This window comes from Podarcis liolepis, assembly GCF_965112155.1.
Source record: "Podarcis liolepis genome assembly, chromosome: 5".
NCBI classification, from domain to species: domain Eukaryota; kingdom Metazoa; phylum Chordata; class Lepidosauria; order Squamata; family Lacertidae; genus Podarcis; species Podarcis liolepis.
Genome location: NC_139556.1, coordinates 49,158,099 through 49,177,364, shown reverse-complemented (window position 1 = coordinate 49,177,364; position 19,266 = coordinate 49,158,099). Strand labels below are relative to the sequence as shown.

At 46.8% G+C, this 19,266-nt stretch overlaps 1 protein-coding gene and 1 long non-coding RNA gene across 28 annotated transcripts in view; one reads left to right on the top strand and one right to left on the bottom strand.

Annotated features, from left to right (window-relative positions):
• The window catches only part of TACC2 (transforming acidic coiled-coil containing protein 2), a 172,682-nt gene that overhangs the window by 9,177 nt on the left and 144,239 nt on the right, over nucleotides 1-19,266 (top strand). The window contains exon 1 of one of the 27 annotated variants that reach the window (XM_083506082.1): nucleotides 14,850-14,974. The exons of the other annotated variants lie outside the window; for them this stretch is intronic. The gene's annotated coding sequence lies outside the window, so the exon portion shown is untranslated. Of the gene's footprint in view, nucleotides 1-14,849; nucleotides 14,975-19,266 lie in introns of those variants that run through there. 27 annotated transcript variants of the gene reach the window in all.
• On the bottom strand, nucleotides 14,800-16,246 carry LOC310708205. Its single transcript, XR_014526902.1, has 3 exons — nucleotides 16,107-16,246; nucleotides 15,602-15,748; nucleotides 14,800-14,940 (listed from the first exon to the last, which is right to left on the bottom strand). It is a non-coding gene; the product is annotated as an uncharacterized lncRNA (long non-coding RNA).

Sequence of the window (19,266 nt, the reverse complement as noted above, 5' to 3'; positions counted from 1 at the left end):
GGCACTGCCTGCACCACAAAAAACTCGGATCCACGGCTTCCTGGCCACTCCATGGCCCAAAAACGTGGTTCCAAAGCACGGATCCTCATGGATCCTCACACTTTTTGCATTGGGCCACCCCAAACTCACCGTCAAATCACACATCATTCCCAGGGGCACAGCCTGCACCACAAAAAACTCAGATCCACGCCTGCCTGGCCACTCCATGGCCCAAAAACGTGGTTTTAAAGCACGGATCCTCATGGATCCTCACTCTTTTTGCATTCGGCCAACCCAAACTCACTGGCAAATCACACATCATGTCCAGGGCCACAGCCTGCACCACAAAAAACTCGGATCCATGGCTTCCTGGCCATACCGTGGCCCAAAAACGTGGTTTTGAAGCACGGATCCTCATGGATCCTCACGCATTTTGCATTGGGCCAACCCAAACTCACCGTCAAATCACACATCATGTCCAGGGGCACAGCCTGCACCACAAAAATCACGGATCCACGGCTTACTGACCATACCGTGGCCCAAAAACGTGGTTTTGAAGCACGGATCCTCATGGATCCTCACGCTTTTTGCATTGGGCCACCCCAAACTCACCGTCAAATCACACATCATGTTCAGGGGCACTGCCTGCACCACAAAAAACTCGGATCCACGGCTTCCTGGCCACTCCATGGCCCAAAAACGTGGTTCCAAAGCACGGATCCTCATGGATCCTCACACTTTTTGCATTGGGCCACCCCAAACTCACCGTCAAATCACACATCATTCCCAGGGGCACAGCCTGCACCACAAAAAAATCAGATCCACGCCTGCCTGGCCACTCCATGGCCCAAAAACGTGGTTTTAAAGCACGGATCCTCATGGATCCTCACGCTTTTTGCATTGGGCCAACCCAAACACACCGTTAAATCACACATCATGTCCAGGGGCACAGCCTGCACCACAAAAATCATGGATCCATGGCTTCCTGGTCATACTGTGGCCCAAAAATATGGTTTTGAAGCACGGATCCTCATGGATCCTCACGCTTTTTGCACTAGATCAGCCCAAATTCACCGTCAAATCACACACCATGGCCAGGGATACAACTTGCACCACAAAAAAATAGGATCCACGGCTTCCTGGCCATACCGTGGCCCAAAAACGTGGTTTTGAAGCATGGATCCTCATGGATCCTCACGCTTTTTGCATTGGGCCAACCCAAACCCACTGTCAAATCACACATCATGTCCAGGGGCATAGCTTACACCACAAAAAACTCGGATCCACGGCTTCCTGGCCACTCCAAGGCCCAAAAACGTGGTTCCGAAGCACGGATCCTCATGGATCCTCACGCTTTTTGCATTGGGCCAACCCAAACACACCGTTAAATCACACATCATGTCCAGGGGCACAGCCTGCACCACAAAAATCATGGATCCATGGCTTCCTGGTCATACTGTGGCCCAAAAATATGGTTTTGAAGCACGGATCCTCATGGATCCTCACGCTTTTTGCATCGGGCCACCCCAAACTCACCGTCAAATCACACATCATGGCCAGGGATACAACTTGCACCACAAAAAAATAGGATCCACGGCTTCCTGGCCATACCGTGGCCCAAAAACGTGGTTTTGAAGCACGGATCCTCATGGATCCTCACGCTTTTTGCATTGGGCCAACCCAAACCCACTGTCAAATGAGATATCATACCAAGGGGCACAGCCTACACCACAAAAAACTCGGATCCACGCCTGCCTGGCCATACCGTGGCCCAAAAACGTGGTTCCGAAGCATGGATCCTCATGGATCCTGTTGATTTTTGCACAAGACCAGCCCAAAATCACCATCAGATCAAGCATCATGGCCAGGGGCACAGAATCCACCACAAAAATCACGGATCCACGGCTTCCTGGTCATACCGTGGCCCAAAAACATGGTTTTGAACCACGGATCCTCATGGATCCTCATGCTTTTTGCACTAGATCAGCCCAAACTCACCGTCAAATCACACATCATGGCCATGGGCACAGCCTGCACCACAAAAATCACGGATCCATGGCTTCCTGGCGACACCATAGCCCAAAAATGTAGTTTTGAAGCACGGATCCTCGTGGATCCTCACACTTTTTGCACTGGGCCACCCCTAAATCACTGTCAAATCACACTTCATGCCATGGGACACAGCTTGCACCACAAAAAACTCGGATACACGGGTTCCTGGCCATACCGTGGCCCAAAAACGTGATTTCAAAGCATGGATCCTTATGGATCCTCACGCATTTTCCATTTGCCAACCCAAACTCACCGTCAAATCACACATCATGGCCATGGGCACAGCCTGCACCACAAAAAACACGGATCCACAGCTTCCTGGCCACTCCATGGCTCAAAAACGTGGTTTTGAAGCATGGATCCTCATGGATCATCACACTTTTTGCATTGGGGAACCCCAAATTCACCCTTTATTCAAATATCTTGTACATAACCACAGATCTGACCACAAACATCATGGATCTACTGCCAGATGCTACCCTGGATATATTGGCCAATTTTTAGGTGGGTGTGCTGGGATGGAGGAAACGGAGTCGGCTGAATCTCTATCCATTAAAGATGGGCGTCCAATGGCTGGGCCAGAATAATTTCAGTTTGGTTTGCCAGCTCCTAGCTCTTAATGGGGCGGAATAGTCACCTGTAGCCGCTATCAGGAGTCCCGGTGTGATCCTGGATGCTTCTGTCTCTATGGAGGCATTGGTCACAAATGTAGCCAAACTGGAATTTTTTCAATCTATGTCAGGTTAGGAGATTGGTACCGTACCTGTCCCTTTCCAACCTAGCCATGGTGATCCATGCAGTAGTCACCTGCAGACTAGACTACTTTAACTTGCTGTACACCTGAGCCGGGGAGTGCAGGGTATAAATGTGATAGAGAGAGTGAGAGTGAGAGAGATAGATATGCAGGGCTACCCTTGAGACTGCTCCAGAAACTCCAAATGGTCTAAAATGCAGATGCATGAGTTCTTACTTGGACTTTGTGGAGAGCCCACATTCAGTTGGTTGTTCATCAGCTGGATTGGCTCCAGGTGGAGTATCGAATCAGGTTCAATGTTTTGGTGCTAATCTTTAAAGCCCTAAACAGTCTGTGACCTTTCTTATCTGTGGGAATTATCTTCCAATACACCCCCCATGAGTGTGACACTCATCTAACAGCAACCTGCTGGAGGTCCCTGGCCCAAAACATATCCAGCTGTCCTCAACCAGAGCCAGAGCCTTTTTGGTGGAACGCTTTGTCTAATGAGAACCAGGGCTCAGTGCAATCTATCTCAGTTCTCTCACTTGTCATGGTGAGTGGGCTTGCACATTCCTATGACCCTTGTGAGTGAAGCCATTGGGAATCTCGTACTCCCAGCAGGGTCACCCAAGGTGGTAAGGTCAAAGAAAATTAAATATGCTCAGAGTCCTGTAGTGATTTCATGCTCTTTATTGCAGCTTGTAAAACAGTGATTGAATTCCCCCCCAAACCTCAGGCTTTTATATACATTATTCACACAATGAGTCCCGTCTGACTAGCTGATTCTGCTTCCCTCCTGGAGCCTGAATGGTCTTTTCCTGCAAGCCAATCAGTTCTTGCATTCTAGGATCCTACTTGCCTATTGTTCTAGGATCCAAGCTTAGTACATAACAGGGAAGGAGTTAGACAAAGAATGATCCAAGAAGTCCTCAACGGCAGAACAGGCGGGTGATAACAAGCAGTATGTTACAACGGCTCTGAAGGCGGATGAAGGCTGCAGCAGATAGGATCCACCAGTTTGTCGTGACTACTCATGCCATCAGAACAGAGCCCTACTGCGAAGACTGTGTGTTGGTCAGCGTGCACTAATCTACACACATAAAACAAATTCACGCACAGGCGTCTTCCAAAAACCAAACCCAACCCCCCCAAACCCTCCCCCCATGGCCATCACTAAATGGCTACTGTGGCAGGAATGTGAAGCCCCTAGTCATGAACCGACACATGGCCGGTCAGTCGTTCTGACTCAAGGAATGAGGCCGTTGAGTAGCTCAGCAGCTGTATCCATGACTGAGCAGCCCTTTTTAGGATCCACTATGCTCACCCCGAAAAGGGGAAGGGGCTGGAAACGGTGCCCTAAACATAGTATGCCTCCCTTTTTCCCTGACTGGATTACCACGCCCAGGTGGAATCTCTTTTCCTATAGTTTGAATCCATTATTCTGCATCCTAGTCTCTAGAACAGCAGAAAACAAGCTTGCTCCCTCTTCAACATGACATCCCATCAAATATTTAAACATGGCTATCATGTCACTCCTTTATCTTCTCTTCTCTAGATTAAACAAATCCAGCTCCCTAAGTCTCTCCTCATAGGGCTTGAATTCCAGACCTTTTACATTTTGGTCACCCTCCTCTGGACATGCTCCAAATTGACAATATCCTTCTTCAACTGGACACAGTATTTCAGGTGTGGTCTGACCAACCAACCAGAATAGTGTGGTAGCATTCCTTCACTTGATCTAGACACTATACTCCTATTGATGCAGCCCAGAATTGCATTGGCATTCTTAGCTGCCACATCACACTGTTGACTCATATTCAGCTTGTGGTCGCCTAAGACTCCCAGATCCCTTTCACAGGTACTGTTGTCAAGCCAAGTGTCCCCCACCTGTGCATTTCATTTTTTCTATCGAGGTGCAGTACCTCACATTTCTCCCTATTGAACTCCATATTGTTGGTTTTGGCCCAGCTCTCTAGGCTATTCAGGTCATTTTGAATTCTGACCCTGTCCTCTGGTGTATTAGCAACCCCTCCCAGTTTGCAGTCATTTGTAAATTTGATTAGCACACCCTCTATTCCATCATCCAAATCATTTATAAAAATATTGAATAGCACCAGGCCCAGGACAGAACCTTGTGGAACCCCAGTAGTCATTTTTTTCCAGGATGAAGGTGAGCCACTGATGAGCACTCTTTGGGTTCAGCCCATCAACCAATTACAAATCCACCTAACAGTAGCTTTGTCTAGCCCACATTTTACTAGTTGTTTTGCAATAATATCATGGGGGACCTTTTCAAAGGCCTTACTGAAGTCAAGGTAAGCTGGTACAAAGGAAAGCAGGATTGTAATTACCGTAAAAATTACTGATTACTTTGGATCAGCAGTCTCAACCTAACCCTATGTGGGAAGAGCCACGTGTTCCTTTGGAAGGCAAGTGGAATACAGTGTGATATACTGACAGCTGTTTTAAAAGATGTAACTGTAACTTAAAATCCAGTATCAGGGAAAAAAAACAAAAATAGATGGTCCCTGTGTGGATAGTCATGTTTGCATGATGGGGCCACCTCCAGTGACCATGTGGCCTGATATAAGAGGGTTCTAAAATCAGTCCTGAAAGTAGACTGATTGAGAATGACACACGCATAGCTTTTGCTCTGCCATTAACAAGGTGAGCTGAAGCAAATTCTTGCCTCCCTTTGGGCTTAGCAATATTTCCTACAGCATTCTTGTTGAAGTGCATTGGAGAGTTAGGTGAGGGTCACTTTTCTGTTTTTCCATCAAGCCCCCAGACAAGAATGCTACAGCATCAGCCCCAAACACTCAGTCTCATAACAAAAAATACTCAACGGAGTTAGGGCTGAGGGTAGGGGAAGTACAATTATGATCTTTCCAGTCCTCTAGAAGCTGACCCTTTTGGTCATTTTGGTCATGGAGCCAAATATCTGTTTCCAAGTTTAAAGAGTCTAAACAAGTAAAGAACAAGCTTGCCCTTTACATGCAAAAGCCCTGAAATTCAGCCCATTGGGCAATGATAGGCTGGGAGGAGGGAGGTAAGGACTAGCACCTTCTCTGCCCTCCACCTCCAACAGCTACACCTGAAAGTTTCATGATGGGGTTCGATTTGAGAAGCTGAATGTTTATAAAGGCACTTAGCCAATTTCTGCCATGGAAATTCTGAACAGAAACACTCTGCAGGTTCAGCCCCCAAAAGAAACTGCTCTATGGTCTCTGTGTTGGGAAATGGGAACAGATCTTGCTCATCACCAACCTTCCCTCCACAAATCAGTATCACTATGAGGCTGAACTGAACAGCTTGCTCCAGAGTTTTAAGAGATACGTTTCTGTGGTGTAGTAGTTAAGAGCGGTGGACTCTAATCTGGTGAGCTGGGTTCGCTTCCCCGCTCCTCCACATGCAGCTGCTGGGTGACCTTGGGCCAGTCACACTTCTCTCTGAACTCTCTCAGCCCCACCTACCTCACAAGGTGTCTGTTGTGGGGGTGGAAGGGAAAGGAGATTTTTAGCCACTTTGAGACTCCTTCAAGTAGAGAAAAGCAGGATATAAAAACTAACTCCATAAATAAGAATTCTATGGAAAAGGACCATCCCTGCCATGATGATGAAAACTATATGTTTGGATTTTGCTGTATTATACCAACCTGTGGAATATGACAGTTCGCAGTTTCAAAATCTATTTGGCCACAGTGGATTGACAGTCTGGACACACAAAAACCTCTGGAAGATCTTTTGAATCAATGCCTATGCGAAAGCAGTGGTACCAGTCCTTGCAGTTTCCTTCACAGTAAGCCATAGTTAGGTCACCACTGGGCCTCCTGCACCCTTCCTTCAAGAAACATAGTGACCAGCAGCCTTCAAACAAGGATATCTGAGCAATAGGTTAGTGTATCCTTCCATCCCTCTGGGCATGATCGAGACACAGTAATGTAACTCTCGTTCAAGATTTGTCTCTTCTTGGGAGGAACAGCATCAATTTCCACTTGAAAATATTTGTCTTGTCCTTCAAAATAGGTTTTCCCACAGTACTGTATTATTTCTTTTGCAATCCAGGGTCTAATGGCAGCCATATCCTTTTGTATGAACTGTAATTGGGCAGCAGAAGCAATCAGATGGGCAATGGTACATGTGAAAGGACCGTAGTCACTGGAATTACGGTACCTTGCCTGGGTATATCAGTTGGTACAAAAAATGATCAGCCGCAAAACTATAGGGATATTTTGAATCCATCTCATACAGACATGCTAAGAAGGATGTTATTGCATCAATCACAGAGTGGTTCAATCCATGATTGGAATCTAGATAGAGCATGGTCTTCCTTTTAAAAATGATTACTATCAGTTTCCAGTGGACTTCTCTGTCATTTACTGGAATAATCAAAACATCTTTCTTTAGCACTCCAAATCTCAAACAGTTCTTCAGAGCTTGCACTGGCAATCTTTGACATATCTGCATGAAGTGGCAAGTACGGTAAGTGGGAAAATTGTTCCATTGTGACCTAGCTCTTTGGCCATGATCACCCTGGAGGCAAGAAAGGCATCTATTATGCGATCATTTATCCAGTTTGATCCTTTCAGTGTGTTTATGTCATAGTCATACACACAGATGTTGCCAACTGAACCCAAGTCCCATGGTTTGTAGACTGTGTGTGGGGAAGGTACAGTTGTGCCATGGGGGAACTGATGTACAAATCAGTGATTTGTCCAAACACTTCTCACTTTGTGTTGAGAATATGGGGCTGCTATCAAAATAATCAATATTGGTCACTGTCAAATCCTCTTTCCCACCTTTTGGAGTGGAGGTCATCTGAGGCTGAGTGCTTTCCAGGTGTCTCATAGTCAGTTGGTGATCTTAAGGAGTCAAACCCCTCAGCAGCCTGCACTGAATCAGATGCTGGAGCTACTGTTATCTTTTCCTGCAGTCTGGGGAACTTTCTTCCCAATCTACTCTTCTGTCTTTTATTTCACTTCAACTGTGTGAGCTGCAACTGGCAAGGCTTCCCTGGTTCTGGTGGCATGCCGATAGATTTTGTGGCAGCTATAATATGGTAACAAGTCCTGGATGATGTCCTGTACGGACTGTGCATGCATGGCTGCCCATATGGTCGCCAGGAGAGCGGCTGCCCATACAGCCTGTACGGCCGCCGTGAGAGAAGCTGCCTGTACGGACGCTACGCGAGCAGCAGCCTGTACAGTCGCCGCGAGAGCAGCTGCCCGTATGGCCCATACGGTTGCTGCGAGAGGGGCTGCCTGTACAGTTGCCGCAAGAGCGGCAGCCAGTACAGCGACCTTACTGTCACTCTCCCCCCAGCATGGCACCCTGGGGCACCATCACCCCGCTGCCCCTTCATATGCCCCTGTAGTCAATCAAATGTACCATGAACAATCTGAAGTCATGCTGGGCACAATTCACCACTAATCCTGTTCTTTTTCTAAAAACACGTGGTGGACTCCAGGAAAGCTGTCAGCAGGCAACATGATTCCCATGGGCACCACGTTGGAAACCCCCTATTTCAAAGTTTGCACTGACAAAATCTGTTCTCAAAAAAACTTGCAGTTAAACCTCCATTTATAATTACTACCCATGCAAAGCAACCAACTTTTGTCCCAAAACCATTTGTAGCTGAATTGACGCAAGACAGGTGATTGTTTTTCATGCTTACTTTGGTGGTCTCCATCTAGTTGGTTTGATAATTTACATTCACAGGTAAGATCATCACAATCTCTGCCTTGGACATTCTTGAGGTTTAGCAGTGTCAAAAATTTCCAGGTGCAGTTCTTCACAGTGGAAGCTATGAATATGAATGTCATTTTATTTCAGTGTTCTTGCTAATGCAGAACCATTTCAGATAGCGTTTGTATTTCGGTCATTCCATGGACATTGGTGTGATCTTACAATATAATTTGGTGGAGTCCATTTAACAATCATGCCGATCCATGAGGATTAAAGTATTTAATATAGTGTTTGTTCCTTGGCTGTGCTCTGTGGTTTTTGTGGTTCGTTCTGTGGTCATATACATCATGTGTGATTTGATAGTGATTTCAGGGTGACCAAACATAAAAAAACCTAAGGATCCATGGGGATCTGTGCTTCATGAGAATCTTTTTACAGCATGGCAGTGCCCCAAAGTGATCTGGCCATGAGCAGCATAGGTGGTTGGGTAATGAATATGGAGCCGTAAATTTTAAAAATATATATATATTCAATTTTATAAGGATAAGGAAGTACAGAAAGGGAAAGGTGGGAGGGGATAGATAGATAGATAGATAGATAGATAGATAGATAGATAGATAGATAGATTAGAAATTTTAAAGACCTATAAAGATTATCAAATCCTACAAAGTACTACTACTACTACTACTACTACTACTACTACTACTACAACAACAACAACAACAACAACAAATATATTTGTACCCTGCCCATCTGGCTGGGTTTCCCCAGCCACTCTGGGTGGCTTCCCAAAAAATGAAATAAAAATACATTAAAAAGTCACACATTAAAAACGTCCCTAAACAGGGCTGTCGTCAGATGTCTTCTAAATGTCAGGTAGTTGTTTATCTCTTTGACATCTAATGGGAGGACATTCCACAGGGCGGGCGCCACAACCAAGAAGGCCCTCTGCCTGGTTCCTTGTCACTTTGCTTCTCACAGTGAGGGAACCACCAGAAGGCCCTCGGTGCTGGACATCAGTGTCTGGGCAGAGTGATGGGCGTGGAGATGCCCCTTCAGGTATACTGCATCGAGGCCGTTTAGGGCTTTAAAGGTCAGCACCAACACTTTGAATTGTGCTCAGAAATGTACTGGGAGCCAATGTAAGTCTTTCAGGACATGTGTTATATGGTCTTGGTGGCCACTCCCAGTCACCAGACTAGCTGCTGCGTTCTGGATTAGTTGTAGTTTCTGGGTCACCTTCAAAGGTAGCCCCACGTAGAGGACATTGCAGTAGTCCAAGCGGAAGATAACAAGAGCATGCACCACTCTAGTGAGGCAGTCTCCGGGCAGGTAGGGTCTCAGCCTGTGTACCAGATGGAGCTGGTAGACAGCTGCCCTGGATACAGAATTGACCTGCACCTCCATGGACAGCTGTGAGTCCAAAATGACTCCCAGGCTGTGCACCTGGCCCTTCAGGGGCACAGTTACCCCATTCTGGACCAGGGAGTCCTTCACACCAGCCCACCCCCTGTCCCCCAAGAACAGAACTTCATTATTGTCAGGATTCAACCTCAATCCACTAGCTGCCATCCATCCTCCAACCGCCTCCAAGCACTCACACAGGACCTTCACCACCTTCACTGGTTCTGAGTTGAAAGAGAGGTAGAGTTGGGTATCATCCGCATATTGATGGACACCAAGCCCAAACCCCCTGATGATCTCTCCCAGCAGCTTCCTGTAGATGTTAAAAAGCATGGAGGGGAGGACGGAACCCTGAGGCACCCCACAAGTAAGTCTGAACACTCATTCCCCACCACAACTTTCTGGACACAGCCCAGGAGGAAGGAGCAGAACCACTGTATAACAGTGCCCTCAGCTCCCAGCTCCTCTAGACGGTCCAGAAGGATGTTATGATCGATTGTCGTGACCAAGGCAGTTTCAGTCCCATGAGGAGACCTGAATCCCAATTGGAAGGGATCCAAATGGTCTGCATCCTCCAGGCGTGCCTGGAGTTGTTCAGCAACCACCCGCTCAATCACCTTGCCCAAGAATGGAAGATTTGAGGCTGGGCGATAGTTGGCCATACTGGCCGGGTCTGAAGATGTTTTTTTAAGAAGCGGTTTAATGACCGCCTCTTTCAGCTGGTCTGGGAATGCCCCCTCACAGAGGGAAGCATTCACCACCCCACGAAGCCCATTGCCCAGCCCTTCCCGGCTTGCTTTTATTAGCCAGGATGGGCAAGGATCAAGGAGACAGGTGGTTGGTTTCACGCATCCAAGCAGCCTGTCCACATTCTCGGGGGTAACGGATTGAAATTAATTCCATGCAACTTGACCAGACAGGGCTCTAGCACTCTCTCGCCCTGACCCTGCTCCCACGGTGGTGTCTACCTCCTTCCGAATATGAGCAACTTTATCTGCATAAAAATTTGAAAAATCGTTGCGGGAGGTCTTGGGGTCTTTACAAGGCCCCGGTGGTAAAGGTGGTTCCATTAAATTGCAAACCACCTGAAAGAGTCTCCTGCTACTATTTTCTGTCGATGCAATAGAGGCGGTGAAGAAAGTCTTCTTCGCCGTTGCTATCGCCACTTGGTAGGCTCGACACTGAGCTCTAACCTGTGTCCGGTCCAATTCTGAATGAGTTTTCTGCCACTGGCACTCGAGCCGTCTCAGCGATTGTTTCCTCACCCGCAGCTCCAAAGAAAACCACGGGGCTGTCAGGGCTCCATGCAGTCGGAGAGGGCGCTTCGGAGCCAGACAGTCGATAGCCCTGGTCAACTCCACATTCCAGCGGGCCACCAGGGAATCAGCTGAAAGGCCATCAACATGGGATAAAGCATGCCCTACCACTCTCTGGAAACCATTTGGATTCATTAAGTGGCGGGGGCAGACCATCCACATTGGTCCCACCTCCCTGCAGAGGAGAAGGGTCACGGAGAAGTCCAGTTGCACCAGGAAGTGATCTGACCATGGCACTTCTTTTGTTTCACTTTTACCTAGTGTCATATCACCCATGTCACTATTGGTGAACACTAGGTCTAAGGCATGTCCGTGACTATGAGTTGGGCCAAACATATTCAGGGACAGCCCCATGGAGGCCATGCTTTCCACGAAGTCCCAAGCAGCCCCTTGTAAGGTCATGTTGGCATGGATGTTAAAATCCTCTAGGACAACCAAACTAGGTATCTCCAGGAGAACATCCGCGATGACCTGAAGCAGCTTGGGCAGGGAATCCTTGGTGCAGCGGGGAGGTCAGTACACCAAAAGGAATCCTGTACTGCCCCTATTGCCCAGCTTCCAGAACATGCACTCAGAGAACTGGGTCTTTCATATGCGCAGAAGCGCCAAATTGCACCAGTGCCTGTGCAGACGTGGCGCTTCAGGATGTGAATGCTGTGGGTTGCGGACGTGCCTCAGTCACGGGTTATGTCTGCAACCCGAGGTTCCACTGTACCAATTTTGTTTTAGGGCTTAATTTGCAGTAAATTTTATTCCTTTATTCATAATTGTTCTCACTGTTCTACTGTGAACTGCTCTTAAAATTTTTGCATCCATTTTGTCATATAAGGTTTTGCTTGTTCGGGCTTGGTGTCATATTTGAGTAATAGTTTATAAATTTTACCCAGAAGGTAGAACTCTGTTATGATGGACTCAGATTCTATCTTTTCACTGATTTTCACTGTATGTTTGCCATACAGTCTTTCTTGAATCTGGATATTAGTTGACAGTATGTAAGCAGTTTCATATTTTTTCTCCTCTTTAATACTTTGGCATGTATTTGATCTGTTCTTGAAGATGAACCATATCTTGGTACAATATATACCGTATTTTTCACTCTATAGGACGCACCGAACTATAGGAGGGGGAGAACAAGGAAAAAAAAAATTCTCCCCCTCTCCGCTCAGCGCCCCTTCAGCGAAGCGGGATGAGAAACGGAGCCCCTTCCATTTCTCCTCCAGCTTCACTGAAGGGGCGCTGCGCAGAGAGGAAACATTGTGCAGTGCCTCTCCAGAGAAGCAAAGCCTGGAGAGCAAGAGGGATCGGTGTGCACCGACCCCTCTCGTTCTCCAGGCTTCAGGCGGCTTACCACAAGCCTTCGGAGATCAGCAGGAACTTGTGCTGTGCTCCAAAGGCTTCAGGCGGCTATCCCTGAAGCCTGGACAGCGAGAGGGGTCGGTGCGCACCGACCCCTCTCGCTCTCCAGGCTTCAGCGAAAGCAACGCGTAGCCTCTGGAGCGTGGAGGGAGCGCTCCCTCTGCGCTTCGGAGGCTTCGTGTTGCTATCACTGAAGCCAAGGAGCCTGCATTCGCTCCATAGGACGCACACACATTTCCCTTAATTTTTGGAGGGTAAAAAGTTGTCCTATAGAGCGAAAAATACGGTAGTCATATATTCTCCTATTGGCTCTAATAATAATATTGCAGTGGTGACATTAACAGTGCAGGTAAGGGGATTTTTGTAGTGCAACTCATGATTTGTGAGTTGTGCCCGAGTTTTCTGTGGTGCAGGCTGTGCTCCTGGGAATGATGTGTGATTTGATAGTGAGTTTCGGTTGGCCCAATGCAAAAAGAGTGAGGATCCATGAGGATCCGTGCTTTAAAACCACGTTTTTGGGCCACGGTATGGTCAGGAAGCCGTGGATCCGAGTTTTTTGTGGTGCAGGCTGTGCCCCTGGGAATGATGTGTGATTTGACGGTGTGTTTGGGTTGGCCCAATGCAAAAAGCGTGAGGATCCATGAGGATCCGTTCTTCAAAACCACGTTTTTGGGCCTTGGATTGGCCAGGAAGCCGTGGATCCGAGTTTTTTGTGGTGCAGGCAGTGCCCCTGGACATGATGTGTGATTTGACAGTGAGTTTGGGTTGGCCCAATGCAAAAAGAGTGAGGATCCATGAGGATCCGTGCTTTAAAACCACGTTTTTGGGCCATGGAGTGGCCAGGAAGCCGTGGATCCGAGTTTTTTGTGGTGCAGGCTGTGCCCCTGGGAATGATGTGTGATTTGACGGTGAGTTTGGGGTGGCCCAATGCAAAAAGCGTGAGGATCCATGAGGATCCGTGCTTCGGAACCACGTTTTTGGGCCTTGGAGTGGCCAGGAAGCCGTGGATCCGAGTTTTCTGTGGTGCAGGCAGTGCCCCTGGACATGATGTGTGATTTGACGGTGAGTTTGGGGTGGCCCAATGCAAAAAGCATGAGGACCCATGAGGATCCGTGCTTCAAAACCACGTTTTTGGGCCACGGTATGGTCAGGAAGCCGTGGATCCGTGATTTTTGTGGTGGATGCTGTGCCCATGGCCATGATGTTTGATCTGATGGTGACTTTGGGTTGATCTAGTGCAAAAATCATAAGGATTCATGAGGATCCGTGCTTCGGAACCACGTTTTTGGGCCAGGGCGTGGTCAGGCAGGCGTGGATCTGAGTTTTTTGTGGTGTAGGTTGTGCCCCTGGCTATGATGTGTGATTTGACAGTGAGTTTGGGTTGGTCCAATGCAAAAAGTGTGAGGATCCATGAGGATCTGTTCTTGAAAACCACGTTTTTGTGCCATGGTATGGCCAGGAAGCCATGGATCCATGATTTCTGTGGTGGATGTTGTGCCCCTGGACATGATGTGTAATTTGAAAGTGAGTTTGGGCTGATCTAGTGCAAAAATCATGAGGATTCATGAGGATCCGTGTTTTTTAACCATGTTTTTGCGCCATTGCGGCACCACGAAACAGTGGATGCGTGATTTTTTTGGTTCCTCCTACAGACTAAGATGTGGTCTACAGTAGCATGGTGTTTTTATTTTGTTTCAATATAAAAATCATATGAATTCATGAGGATCCGTGCCTCGGATCCATGTTTTTATGGTACTGCAGCGCGGCAAAGTGTTGGATCCACGTTTTTTATAGTCCAGTTTGTAGGTGTGCCTTCTAGGTGTGATTTGACACTGCATTTGTTGGAATTAATTTTAAAAAAGTGGAGGATCCATGAGGATCCGTGTAGATCCGCCTTTTATGCAGACCCCACTGTAACCTGATTCCAGCCCAACTACAATTAACTTGTGCTATACATACAGGTGTAACACTAGTGTGCACTCAGCTTGGGGGTGCATGAGGCTTTTAGGGGTACACTGTGTGAGCATATCTACTACACCCCCAAAAAGACCTAGACTGAAGAAACCTTGGGTTGTTTTCTTTCATATTAATATTTTCTGTGAGCAACAACACAACACCAAAACCCCTACCCTTGTCCCAGGATTATGCATAGATTGGCCTCAGCTCTTCAAACAGTTACAGACTCCAAGTCTTAGTTGCAAATTGGGGTTCTACGTGTGTGGATATTTTTAGGATCAGAGCCGATGAGTCTGGCCAACCTTTGGCTCTCCTCCAGATCAAAACAGTGAGGTCTGGGGGATAGGGTTTCTGTATTCCCAAATACCAGTTCTTCTCCGGAAGAGTATATGTTATTGGGAGGAAATATTCCTGGACATTCTGAACAGTAACTTGCAAACGGGAGTTGCAGCAATTCCTGCCAAGACATAAAATTTTACAATGTACCTTAGGTGAGTGTTGCTGGAAAGGCCTATTGAGTCCAGTTTTGTGTTCTCAAGGTGGGCTCACCAGATATCTATGGGAAACCCATCAACTGGATGTGACACGCTTCCCCAATCTGGATGCTTCCCATTCAGATCTCCGCCACGGGTGCACTTGGTATTGTTTTTAAACATATTTGTGGTTACTTTCTGTGTTGTTTTTTAACTGTTTCCATAGATTTGTGTTGCATTTTGTACATCACCCTGAGGCATATCTGGAAGGCAGTAGTTAAATGAGTCCAATAGTTCCCACCTGCTTGTATCCCTCAGACACTAGTATTCAGAGACATGCCAGTCTGATACTGAAGTAGCGCAAAGAAAGTACATGATTAATTTGTTCCAGTTTTAAGACACCCACCCAGCGCTGGATTTAGGACAGTTCCCCTGCATAGGGAGCCAAGTTGAGGTGGTGCAAAATAGTGATAGTAATACTGTAGTAATAGTAGTAACAACAAACAAACTGTATTTATATGGGTAAATATACAGGTAAACGTACCAAAAGGAATTATTGTGAAAATAAGAAATATTTGGAAGGGGCGTGCCAAATTTTGTCCTCAGGGTGCCATATTACCAAAGTCCACCCCTGAACCTACCCACCCTAACAAGGTCATTTCAGGTTAGAGATGAGCTTCTGCTTGGGCGTGGGAAGGCAGGTGAAGAAAGCAGGAGGGAGAACAGCAGAATCTCCTTCGGATCTAAAAGCAGCACATCTAATGTGGATGTGAGAGCCATAGGATACAGCATCTGGAAATAATATACTCTCACGCTCACCCCATGTCTCTGATAAGCAAGAAATTCTGGGGCACAGCCGTTACCTGGCTTCTGTTTTTCTTTGAAAGGAGGTCACCTGAGGCATATGCCCCCTTTTTTTAACAGTTGAATGTATTTACAAAGGTACAGGCTGAGCATAAGTGGAGGCACATCTTAAAGACAAGCCAGAGTCAGCCAAAGTCCAGGGCACCCACACTGGGCAGACAGCACGATTACTGAGATGTCAAATTTTACAGAGCAGATTTTCTAAGGAGAAGGTCTATGCTCACAGCTCCTGTTTAAAAAACTTAGAACCTTATTGCCAGTGATATTTACAAGATATGAGTCCTACCCTTCTGCAACAAAATGCAAAGCTACATCTTGGCCATCTGGTCTTCAAGTTCCCCAAAGTGTTTGCAAGTGTAGTGAAGTCTCACTGGGTATTGCACAAGCACCTTTAAATATAAGTGTCCCTAGATCCTGAAAACAGATCGCCTCATGCTGTTGGGGGTTTGTTTTAGTGACTGGAAAATGATCACATCAGGTATAAATAGTGCCAGAGCCAGGCTGGCAAAGCACATGTGTTGCACAACTTTAGCTCTCTCATTAGGAGAAGCAGATTAGGTTGGGTGTTTGTTTGAAGCATTGAGGGATTATGCCATCTGGGGCAACAGAAGCTGGTTTTGTTCATTCCCTTCTCGACAGCCAAGCAGAAGGACCTGCTGGAGCTCCCTTCCATAGCCTCATGATCCAGTTAGAAAGCATGATAATATGGTTTAGCAACTGGCCTTAATTACTAGGTCGCAATGCAACTGAGACACTTTGTTCATTAAGTGACTTTGTGTTCCTTCCAGGGGAGTCTTTTCCTGTTTAGGCTTACTGGAGTTGTACTACAACAATCAAGAGAAAATAGATGTTTGTGTAAAAATAGACCCAGAAACTAATTAGTGCCACCTTTTTACTTTATTTCTTTCATTATTTTAAGTAAGCCTGGACTCCAACTTCCATCATCCCCAACCACTGGCTATGCTGGCTGGGACCGATGGGAGTTGGAGTCCAATGATACTTGGAGAGAAACACAAGTTGCTCTACTCTTGCTTTTCACGGCTGCAAACGTACTGACATAACTACTGTTCAAGGCTGGCCCAATACATTTTGCTGTATGAAGGGAAGGGCAAGCTGGCAATCTCTCCATTCTACATAGAGAAGCCAACCAGATTAGCACTGTTGGATTGTGCATCGACAATGACACCATCCTCCTCTGCACCTGAGGACAACAAGCTAGCTTAGAGAGCACATGGTGCACACAGCTCTGTTCTCTAATACCTCCCCACCTGTCCCTCAGTATCTGCTGCCCGAGGCAGCTGCTTTACTCTGTCTGATGATAGGGATGGTCCTGCAGCTGTTTGGAAAACAGATCTTTATGTGTGAGTCACTGACTGCTTGTTTACACTCAAAAGAACAGCCTCCAACAGCTATCTCTGATTGAGATGCCCTTTAAGTATTCTCCATGTGACTTAGGACTTTCTTGTCCAACTGCAGATCCATGATGGAGGTGGGGAAACATCTGAATGACTCATCCACATGGTGGGGCCAATTTTATGGGTCTTCCCCACGGAAGTGGCAGGAGGAGCTGTGTCCTTTACAGGTTACCTGAACTGCATGGGAACCACTTTTTTCAGAGAGGCTCCCACTGTGCTTGGAAGATCATTTTAAATGGGGCAACCACATGGGCCTTTTATATAGAAGTTGCAGCCTGGATGGTAGGCTCCAAGTAACCTATAAAAAGCCCTGCAGATTATTTGAGAGAGAGCTATATATTGTCATATGCATGGTCAACACATACATCAAAATGCGGTCGATATAAACTGGCAGAGTTCTGTGATAGCAGAGTGAACTGAACCACTTCAGACTGCAGATAGGGAAATTGGATTTTGTAACACTCCCTCTTCCAGCTGTGTAAATACAACAGCCACAGCTGCAACTTGGGATAACACTCTGTGCACTTGATGAAGAGGATTGTTGTCCATGAAAGCATCGGCCATAATAATTATGTTAATCTTTAAGACCCTTCACCATTTTGCTGCAAGAGGCTGACATGTCCATCCCTCCGGAAACCCATATAGACAGTTTCTACAATATTCCACTCAGGAAAGCAGGTGCTCTTTCTATGAGATACTTGCTGTTTTGTTTCTAGGTTTTGTGCTACCATTTCTGGAGCAGTTGCTGTCACAGAGTCTCCTTAAAAGCAATGGCAGCAGTATAGCTCTGCTGTGTACATACAAGTTGCCCAGAATACTGGTGCAAACCAGGTAATAATGCTTTGGCCTGAACTCCTGTTTACGCAACAATTCGGCACAGGGTTTGGTGCATCTCCTGAACCTGATGATTTCAGTGGGTTTGGGTGTGTCTAAATTTGGATAGAAACAGGCTGAATATCTTCATATTGTGCTAACATGCCACAGCACTGTGCAGAATTACGTTAAGCACTAGACCTTGAAGTCTGCCTAGGAGTTGGTAGTTTTATGCAAGCAGGCTCTGTCAAGCAATCTCTTGTAGTCATTGGAGCTGACATTAAGGGTTACTAATAACTATTAGAGCATAAACAGGTGCCATGCTTCTTGCATCACCTCATTTCAAAGAGTTTCTGTCTGTGCGACTCCACCTATCAAATATGAATCACTGGGAAATGATTCCCAGCACAGACGGTCGTGTCGGCAGTTGACAGCAGCAAAGCTCTCTGAAGACAGCAGGGAAAACAAACAGGCCAAAGGGAAACTCTGAATTCATTAACACACACACACAAATTCATTCTTGATCTTATGTACCTGCCCATCTAAAAGCAACATTAGGGTTCCCACTTATTTTACTGCCTGTGTTTCACATGGTGAGGCTTGACTTCACAGTTGCCTGCCAGCTGAAGCTCAACCTGATAGGGTTTGGTTCACTCCCAGTTCTGCTTCCTCACTTGTACTTGCCCTTCAACCATGCCTGTTGGAGGGAAGTTCCCTTCCTTCTAAAACTGGCAGGTTACCGATATGTAAATTCCCCGATGCAGCAGCATCTGAGACAGCTGGTCCTAGCCCTGTTGTCCGCCTCTGTACCCCACATGCCGTAATAAGCAGTATTTCATATGTGTGGGCTGTGCATTACTCACTGTAGACATTTTGATGTGATGGAAGTGTTAGTTTCTCCAGGGCGATGTCCAATGCTGTCTGTTGCTGCTGGAGAACCAAAGCAAGAACATGAGAGATATAGGCAAAGTGACAGCAGTGGATACAACCAAAGTGATGGCTGGGGCAACCCAGTCAGATGGGTGGGGTATTATCTATCTATCTATCATCTACCTACCTACCTAAAAAGGCAAAGGGACCCCTGACCATTAGGTCCAGTCGCGGACGACTCTGGGGTTGCGGCACTCATCTCGCTTTACTGGCCGAGGGAGCCGGCCTACAGCTTCTGGGTCATGTGACCAGCATGACTAAGCCACTTCTAGTGAAGCAGAGCAGCAC